At 43.3% G+C, this 9,937-nt stretch overlaps 1 long non-coding RNA gene across 1 annotated transcript; it reads right to left on the bottom strand.

Moving 5' to 3' along the window:
- Window positions 1-9,093: 9,093 nt before the first annotated feature.
- LOC137839997 (uncharacterized) lies at window positions 9,094-9,439 on the bottom strand. The gene is made up of 3 exons (XR_011086384.1): window positions 9,384-9,439; window positions 9,254-9,322; window positions 9,094-9,177 (listed from the first exon to the last, which is right to left on the bottom strand). It is a non-coding gene; the product is annotated as an uncharacterized lncRNA (long non-coding RNA).
- Window positions 9,440-9,937: the final 498 nt, after the last annotated feature.

Raw genomic sequence — 9,937 nt, 5'->3', positions numbered from 1 at the left:
CTACCAAATCTTTGAGTTGAAGAATTTGTGATTTAATTAATAGCTTGTTATTATGTTCAGGGTAATCAGACTTGTATATAATTCTAATGGCCTTCTTTTGAAAACTATTCTGAATTACAACTTTGGATCTTTTATTACTTTGCAACAATATACTCGGTGACGGATTAGGCAGTATAATCACATATGTTAACTTCAGTGCCCACACTGTATTTATTTATGGTTATTTGTTAAATCAAGTACTGTTAGACATGAAATAGGAAGTGTTTAACATGAATGTTATGGCTACTCACCATTGTAGCTCGCTCCTGGTCAATGATACTTGTAGCTCGCTCCTGGTCAATGATACGAGCCTCTTCTTGCAGTGGAAAACTTACAGCCAACAAACACCGTGGAACCTAAAGGAAGGAAATTGAACATTAACATTTAGCCTCAACCAACATTCACAGATGTAACGCAACGCAAACTACACAAACGTAAATATTTTTAAACACAATGAGTTGTACTTACCGTGTACGCTCTAGACCAGGGGTGTCAAAGTCAAATGGACGGAGGGCCCAATAAAAAATTTAGCTACAAGCCGAGGGCCGGACTGATCGAATGTTCATTGAATTTTTTTTTTTAAATGACGCATGTAGTCTAGTGAACCTAATTGAACCTACTGAAAACCTAACAAATATATTCCAATATGATCAGATAAATAAAGCAATATTTTCTTATGGCTTTGTCAATAATCTTTAATTTTCAACAGACAGAAAAGACAAATTTCCTTTATATAAAAATCCCCATAACATGAACATTAAATGAAAGAAACCTGTATTATTCAAGGCACCACCAGTAACCTATATTTTCTATTTTAGCAAAAGTGAGCTAAATTTACTTCAAAGAAAAAAATAATAGCAATTTTCTATTATCCACTCAACTGAAATATTTTAAAAATATAATTGGATTGAAATACAATAAAATAAAGTGCAGAAATCTGTTAATCAAAAACAACACTTTCCTCAAGGATAAGTAACATGCAGTGAAAAAAATATTAAACTTTAACTTTTAAACTTGAACTGAGTAAAAACACAAACTTTAATCAGACAGTTTTTGATGAAATCCCCCTCCTTAAATGGCCGGGCTAATTTAGCGATCTCTTCTGCCAAAATAAAACTGGCCTTGACAGCAGCCTAGCCTTGTGTTTTGGCTTTTTAGAACAGAGCCTGTCGAGATTTGAGGCCTCGTTTTAATTCCTCGGCCTTCTGTAGCCTTTGTTCCATGTCTATATTCTTGTTTTTGTCCGCGTGTTCCGTTTCATAATGTCTCAGATAATACTCTTTCAGTACCGCCACACTTTCTCCACACAGAAGACACACAGATTTTCCAGCTACCTCCGCGAACATATACTCCGACTCCCACCTTGTTTGAAACCCCCGGTTCTCAGTGTCCACCTTCCTTTTTGCCATTTATGATGGGTATCTGAGGGTTAATTTTACAGTTATGCTGACGACTGCTTTGCTAATAAACACTGAAATCAAGCAGCCTACTGCTCGGTGCTTCAGCGTTGCATTGTGGGAAAATATAGTATTGGTGCGTGTGAAAGATCTGCGGGCTGCCGGCTTGCTGCGGTCTGCGGGCCGGTTCTAATAATAAATCAAGATCATCCCAGGGGCCGTACAAAACCTTCTCGCGGGCCGGATGTGGCCCGCGGGCCTTGACTCTGACATATGTGCTCTAGACGGTCCACTTGCAAGCAGAAAATAAAGATATTTCTGTTGATAGTCGTCGTGTTTGTATCCGTTGTCTCGCTCAAGGCCATTGCGCCCACAGATTTGAATTTTGGTGACAGTTCAGCCTATTGACGTCATTTCCGCGGTGTAATACCCGCATATCTGAAACGGCAAAGTTAAGAGTAGAGTTAAATAAAGTTTTTAATCAACGCAATCATTTACAACCGTTGACCAGTCGAAATAATCGTCGAAATTCGACGTTCCCCCCAAACGCCACACTCACTCGCTTTTCAGGGCAACAAAAGTACTTCTTTTTAAAAACGATGAGTTGTACTTACCGTGTACACTCTGGACGGTCCAGTTGCAAGCAGAAAATAAAAATATTTCTCTCGTTAGTCGTATGTTACCATCCGCTGTGTCTTTGTCAACATTTTCCTACTTCCTGTTGCGAGCCACGCCCACGGATTTAAATTCTGGCGGAAGAGCCCGCCCATTGGCGTCGTTTTCGCGTATAGCAAATCCGATTGGTTGGGAAGGGGGCGCGGTTATGCAGCCGAGGGGTCCTGTGATCGGTGGGATGTAAAGTAGGCGTCGACGTCACATCCGCGTCACGTGACCACGACGTGGCAGACGTCATATAGCAACCGCTGTTTTGTTTAGTAGACTTACAGTTGTTATGCATTGACATAATGGCGCACACTCCAAATGGATTTGAATAAATTAAATAATTCTTCTGCCCACTCCCTTTTAAACAAGTTAACTCTCCCCGCGGATTTGAATTCCGGCGGAAGTTTCGCCCATCGACTTCACGTCTGTCACGTGACCACAACGTGGCAGATGTCATATAGCAACCGCTGTTTTGTTTTCAAAGTCAAAGTCAAAGTCAGCTTTATTGTCAATTTCTCCACATGCCAAAGACACATAAAGAAACCGAAATTTCGTTCCCCCCTATCCCACGGTGACAAGACATGAAGAACAATGAACAGACAAACAAGTAAACAAGTATAACAAAAGCGTGCTGAATAAATAATGAATAAATAACACAACAATAAATAAATAAGTAAGAGGAGCAGAAAAAAAAGGAGCAAGTGCGCGTACAGCAGACATTCCATTTAGTAGATTTACAGTTGTTATGCATTGGCATAATGGTGTGCACTCAAAATAGATTTAAATAAATTAAATATTTCTTCTGCCCACTCCCTTTTAAACAAGTTAACTCTGCCCACGGATTCTAATTTCGGAGGAAGGTCCGTCCATTGATGTCTTGTCTGCGTCACTTGACCACGACGTAGCGACGTCATATAGTAACCGCTGTTTTGATCAGTAGACTTAGTTATTATGCGTTGACATAATGGCGCACTGGTTAGCATGTCCACCTCTTAAGCATGATGTTGCGGGTTCGACGCCTGATCAATGTTAGCCATGGAGTGAGCTGAAGTGCATGGCGCTGAAGATTTGAATCTTTGAAATGCGCTGAGGTCTGACATATCAGGCAGAATGGTTTGCCATCACGTTCAACAAAAAATAGAAACTTTCCCACTCTGATAAAAACGTCCTGTGTTCATCTACATATTTCCGTTTTGCTGTGCATCTTTTCCCTGCCATTTCGAGAGCCCAATTGACACTAATAGTTTACTGGAATGTGTTTGCCCATCCTACTTTGTGGAATTTCACCACATGCGCTTTTGACCAAAATACCAAATTGAACTCAAGTGAAGCCAACACGCACAACCCCCCCCCCCCCCCCACACACACACACACACACAAACAAAGCGGGAAAAAACGAAGACGTGCGTGTTAGGGTTTTCCAGGTTATCTTTATCGTAGGATTATGTTGGAATGTAGACTGTAATGATTAAATCAATCTTGTCTTGCCCTCACAATGTAATGATTAAATCAATCTTGTCTTGCCCTCACAATGCAGAGTAAGATGAAGTGGTTGCTTCCTCTGCTTGATTGACCAGCTGCAGGGGAAGCAATCAAAGTTGTTCTGTTTCCCACAACAGTGTAAAACACCCCCTGCTCTGATCTTATCAGAGCCCGGGGGTTCACCAAACCTGTCCACTCACCCCCACTCTGTTCCTCCTAATAAATATGCCCTTGCAGGGAGGAGATTTTTAGACTTCATTCGATAATCGCTGTTCAGACAGCGACGAATGGACTCTCCACCTGCAGGTGTCTAAAAGAACTTGCTTGTCTTCTGTTTGGTTCTTGCAAAATAAGTTGGAGTGAGCAAATCTCTAACATTTTGGTGCCGTGACCCGGGATCCTCATACCCACCATCTGACCGGCGAAGGAGGACGTGCTGCATTGTCGACAAGCCAGCGTCCATTAGGAGGACCTGGAAAAGAAAGTCCTGGGAAGAGAATTCTTCGCTGGGCCAGCATCTTAGGTCTGCCTTCGTCTGACAGAGGTGGATTGACGGGATCCGGCGGTGCAATGAACCAGGGGACAAGTAAGTTAAAGCGCTAAAGATACGGCTTTGGTTTGTCCGAGCTATGAGATTCGGCTTTGGTTTGTCCGAGCTATGAGATTCGGCTTTGGTTTGTCCGAGCTATGAGATTCGGCTTTGGTTTGTCCGAGCTATGAGATTCGGCTTTGGTTTGTCCGAGCTATGAGATTCGGCTTTGGTTTATCCGAGCTATGAGATACGGCTTTGGTTTGTCCGAGCCATGAGGCCTAAAAAAGCGCTGGAGTTAGTGTGATTGAGTGTGTGACTGGTAGGATAAATTGACTAAGAAGCAGTTCTAGCGTTGATCCATGGCAAAAAAACAGGCTAGTAATTTGTTGAAAGGTCAATTTAAACCTGCATTGAGGATCCTCAAAGCAATAGTTAAAGAAATAAATAAGTAATAATAGTAATAATAATAATAATAATATTTTTGAGACAAAGAGATTGTATAACCTAAAACTACTAGAATTAATATGGGAAATAAAAACGGTAAATCTCTTGCTCTGCTCTTCTTTAAAACGAGAAGTTCATGGCAAGTAGATTTCTTAATTGTATGCAATATATGCCGAAGTGGAAGAGAAAGTATGGAGTAGAAAGGAAGTTGAGAGTTCAAGTGGTAAAGAAATGCAACTTGCTTCTAGAAGATAAATAAATAAAATTAGAATGTGCTGTCCTCGTGTGCATGGGAGGGACCAGCTCATGATCGACCACAGGAAATGGCCAGCCTGTGACGAATCATTGGTGCTGGGAACTACCTTTTGCGTGCGAGAGCTGTGCATGTGTGTGCGTATGTTAAAATGATGAACATTGGCTAAAGTTTTAGTATAAAAAAAAAAAAAAAAAAAAAAATTTTTGCTAGACTGTGGTCTATCCAATTTGCACCGCAGAACAGAAATGATTTTGAAAGATAAAAATGAGAGGAAAAAGAGAGAAAGCAAGCAGAAACTAATCCACATTAGTGCATGTTAAGTGTCGAGCCCACATGAGAAATTCGAAGAAAAAAAAAAAAAAAAATGACAGAACATGCTTTCAGGAATTGGAAGAAGCTAAATTGTGAATTTAAGATTTTGCAATGCTACATTTAATAGGAATAATTGATTGGTTGTGTTATAAGATTATGCAAAATTCTAATTGCAAGCTAAATCTGAGAGATTGAGTTCTTCAAATTTAAAAACAAAGAAAAAATTCAGATTAATTTGCCAATTGTTTGTTTTAGTTAAGTTTTTTTGAATTGGTGGATTGTTCTACCAGGAAACCTGAGTTGAAAATGATATATGAATGTTGTGTGGTGAGCTTGGATGAATTGGGACCAATGTGATAGGAAGACTCCTTTTTGGAGACTGTGTGAGATACATATGATGAGCATTGATGAATGATTGCCTGAATGAAAGGTTGAATGGTTGAAGTCGTTGGCGACTACTATGGAAAATTAGTAGAGCGACTTTGATGAAAGAATGATTTTGAGCAGGTTGAATGTTAGAAAGAAACACGTAACTTTTGGATTGATAATTAACTAGAAAAAAAATGGAGAACCAGTAACACATGTAGAAGATGTGTGAACTGAGAAATTAAGAAGCGTTTTGGAAAGAAAGTCAAACTAAATGATGATGAAATCATATGTAGTACTACAAAACTTTACTACATATGGATTCTCTAAATCATACAATTGAGTAAAATAAAACATACGTTTTGATTTGTATTCAAATTTCTAAGATTCTTGTGATAAACAATGAGAAAACGATTGAAAAGTAACTAAAGAAACTACAACAAAGTGAAAATGTCTAATCATTTGCTAGCTGAGTCGCTCCCCATTCGGGGAGGCCATCCATTTACTTGCTAAGCTAGTTGTCAAAACAGGGGCAAGATTAGAGAAGGGCATCTATAAATGACCTACCCTACCAAAGAACCTATGCAAATGGGCTGCAATATTGAGCCATGGTGCGCGTCACATGGCTCAAGAGGAGGGATAGTGGGGCAGGTCAGTCAGCTTTATACAACATATGGATTTGATTCATATTCAAAATATTTTCAAAACAAAACAAACATTTTTTTTTTGTAGAGCTTGTTTCAAAAAAAAAAAAAAAACAAAACAAAAAACAAACAAAAAAAAAAAAACAAAAACAAAAAAAACTCCTGTTTGCCAGTTAAATGGGCACTACAATTGACTACGAGAGTTGCAAGCAACAGATGAAGAGCAGTCCTGGGCAGATTATCTAATCAGGACGCTCAAACTGAAAGATGTGTCCAATGCAAATTTACTGCCGCCTGATCTCTCCCCCTCACAGGTGGACAACCCTCAGGTTCACTGTGAGAGCTCACACACAGGAGGCGTGCTATGCGTGTTCGAAACTCCCCCCTTCCTCCACGCAAGTTCGCTTGGAGGCCAGAGCAATGAATGTCACTGAAGCGAAACGTATGGCATCCATGGGAGGAGTTGGATATCAACGCCGAGCAGTCACAATCAGTGATGCCGACCCATCCCACTCTGGACTTGCAGACGGTGCCTATGATGAACACTTCTGGGCAAATCTCAATGTGACTGTTAAAGGACGAACAATACCACAAGTGGCCTACACAGAGAGACCAGCTGGAGTGAATTACACATGTTACATCCAAGGTAACAAGACCCACGTCTGCATTAACGACGACTGCTCTCCAGGAGGAAACTGGATGGGAGCTCTGGACATCACCGATGAGTGTCAAGATAAGAGAGCCATTTCAGGTGGTCAGGGCTCTCCAACCAACATGGCTACACCATCAAACGGAACATACTTCATACAGAATGGCTGGTGGCTTTGTGGTCACAAGGTTTATCCGATGCTGCCCGCCAACTGGACAGGAGTGTGTGCACCAGTGTGGGTGACAGACCACACCTACAGGATATGACATCATCAGCTGACAGGAGCACACAACTCTTCTGGACTCGACGCAGAGCAGTTGCAACCTTTGACCCTCATGACCCTGTCTGGGGTGCGAACGTTCCAGATGACCATAAAGTATGGTCCGTCGGAGACAAAGTTGTCCTTGCGCTCTTCCCTCAGATGTACTGTTTCTGTGTTTTTCTTTTTCTTTTTTATTGATAGCATTCTGGTCGCCTGTGGCAACGGGGCCGTGTAAGAATTTTCCTGCTAATGACATCTGGCCAGCAGGTTTTTCGCTTACACAATAAGTTTGATCTGGGGTATTGAGGTAATGCCTCATCTTCACTGGAAAGTGTTGCTATCATTGTTTGTTGTTTTTATTTTTACCATTCTACTTTCTTCATTATACGTATATATATATATATATATATATATATATATATATATATATATATATATATATATATATATATATATATATATATATATGTGTTTTTTTTTTCTTCTTGCTTATCGTTGTTGTTTGGGGTGGCATAATCATATGATAAAACAGGAGGGAGATGTTAGGGTTTTCCAGGTTATCTTTATCGTAGGATTATGTTGGAATGTAGACTGTAATGATTAAATCAATCTTGTCTTCCCCTCACAATGTAATGATTAAATCAATCACGTCTTGCCCTCACAATGCAGAGTAAGATGAAGTGGTTGCTTCCTCTGCTTGATTGACCAGCTGCAGGGGAAGCAATCAAAGTTGTTCTGTTTCCCACAACAGTGTAAAACACCCCCTGCTCTGATCTTATCAGAGCCCGGGGGTTCACCAAACCTGTCCACTCACCCCCACTCTGTTCCTCCTAATAAATATGCCCTTGCAGGGAGGAGATTTTTAGACTTCATTCGATAATCGCTGTTCAGACAGCGACGAATGGACTCTCCACCTGCAGGTGTCTAAAAGAACTTGCTTGTCTTCTGTTTGGTTCTTGCAAAATAAGTTGGAGTGAGCAAATCTCTAACAGTGCGTGTTCCGCCCACGCTGGATTTATTTGCACCTTTGAAAAGACACCGTATTGCCGCAGATGTGGCAAAGAGTACTTTTGGGCATCTGAGACGGAAGGATGTCCAAAGCATCACGTCACCTGCTCTGGTCGGCATGGTGGTGGGACGTTGAGGTCAACCGCTTTGGGGTTGGCTGAATCTTTGGTCGCAGGATGCCACACACTTGAAGACAGAAGCAGAAAAGCAGAGCTAAATGCAAAATGTACTCACCGGTGACTCCAATTTTTTTCCCCCCTGAAGAAATGGATGGACGGGTGGCCCCGGCTGGCCGGTGGGACTTATTCTGACCCTTTTTAGTGCGCGTTTGGGGCAACAACCGTTTTTTGTGGCGCTCTCTTCTGGTTCAAGAGTGCCCTGCATGTGAATTTGCCTTTCCTGCCTTCTGATTGGATGAGCGCCGGTGTGACGCGGTGCCTCTGTCACTGTGGCGGGGGGTATACGTCGGCATCGGAGCGTCTGCCAACGTCTGAGACCGGCTGGCGGTGTATCGGAAGTGTCGAGTGCGGTGCCGCTGGAGCTCACTCACCAGCTGGTGTTAGGGCCACAGAATGAAGGCCAAGGAGAAGAATAGAAAGAGAAACAGAAACTTCTCCTCCAATTGTTTGATTTGTCTCTTCTGAGCTTCGATGAATTCTTTCAGCTCTTTGTTCCTCTAGGACGGAGAAATGGAAAGCGGCCTTCAAAAGCCAGTAAGCGTGCAAGTAAGTGCCGGGCTGGCTTTGGGCCCTTACCTGTTGCGCGCTGTGCAGCAGATCCATTCTCTCTTGGAGGATGCAAGCGTCGCGCTCCCTTAACTCGCACATCAGGGCTCGCTTCCATTGGTCCACGGCGCTCCTAAGCTCTTCTCTCTGATCCGGCGTCAGCACGTCATTCACGCCAGCGTGGCTGGCTTTTTCGCCGTCCGTGGCGGGCCAGTCCCGCTGCGGTAGCGCCTCGTACAATATGGCCTCCAGCTCCAGGATCCTCTGGGCCGCAATCCTCGTCCATCAGTGGTCCGGCGGGAGATTTGAGGGCGGCTTACCTTATGAGCCTGGTCCATGGAACGCTTCCTGAAGTCCAACTCTTCATCCAGGTAGCCCTTCTGCTTACAGAACATATCCTAGCACAGCTCAAGGTCAGAATTGTTGGGGCACATTGCCGGAGTTCCCCTTGGCTGATGTCGCGTGTCTGTCTACCTTCTCACTTTCAATGTCCAACATCTACTGTTGAAGTGCTGACTTGGTCACTTTGATGTATTCTAACCACTGAGGAAAGGCTGCTGTCACATAAGCAGAATGCGAGAGCGTGCGTGGACGTGCCCGTTACCTTCTCGGCTAGGGTGAGAAGGGTCCTGGCGTGAATCACGACCACCTGCTCCTCGTTGGTGAGATTCTGCAAGAGCCCAAAGGCACAGCGTCAACAAGCTTCTTTCAGCGCAAAGCCTTCCAAAAGTCACATTTGAGCCGCCGAGTCTCGTGGAGTGCGAACATAAGGAGTTCGACATACACTTACGGCGTTATCGCCCAGGATGTCCAGCTTCTTCATCAGATCACTGATGACGATGTCCGGGGGAAAGGCGCAAGGAGCAATGTAAGGTGTTCTGGGACCTCGGGTTAAGGTTAGGGTTGCGAGGGACGCCTTACGTATGCTCACGCCCTCGGCCTCGCAGTAGATCTGCAAAGGGCTGAGGCTGTCTGGGAAACGGACTTGCAGAAACTTCAAGACGGGGGAGCGCCATTCCCTCTCCTGAAAGGCAGAGGCATGCATCCGTCCGTCCGTCCGTCTGTCACATCTCTGGCCTCAACACGCTTGTGCGAGTCTTCCCACCTCCAGCTCCAGGATGCGGAACTCAAGCAGTTCGTTTTGGTCTCGGATATCCT

Source organism: Syngnathus scovelli, unplaced genomic scaffold, assembly GCF_024217435.2.
Source record: "Syngnathus scovelli strain Florida unplaced genomic scaffold, RoL_Ssco_1.2 HiC_scaffold_30, whole genome shotgun sequence".
Lineage (NCBI taxonomy): Eukaryota > Metazoa > Chordata > Actinopteri > Syngnathiformes > Syngnathidae > Syngnathus > Syngnathus scovelli.
This window is presented reverse-complemented; position numbering and strand designations above follow the sequence as displayed.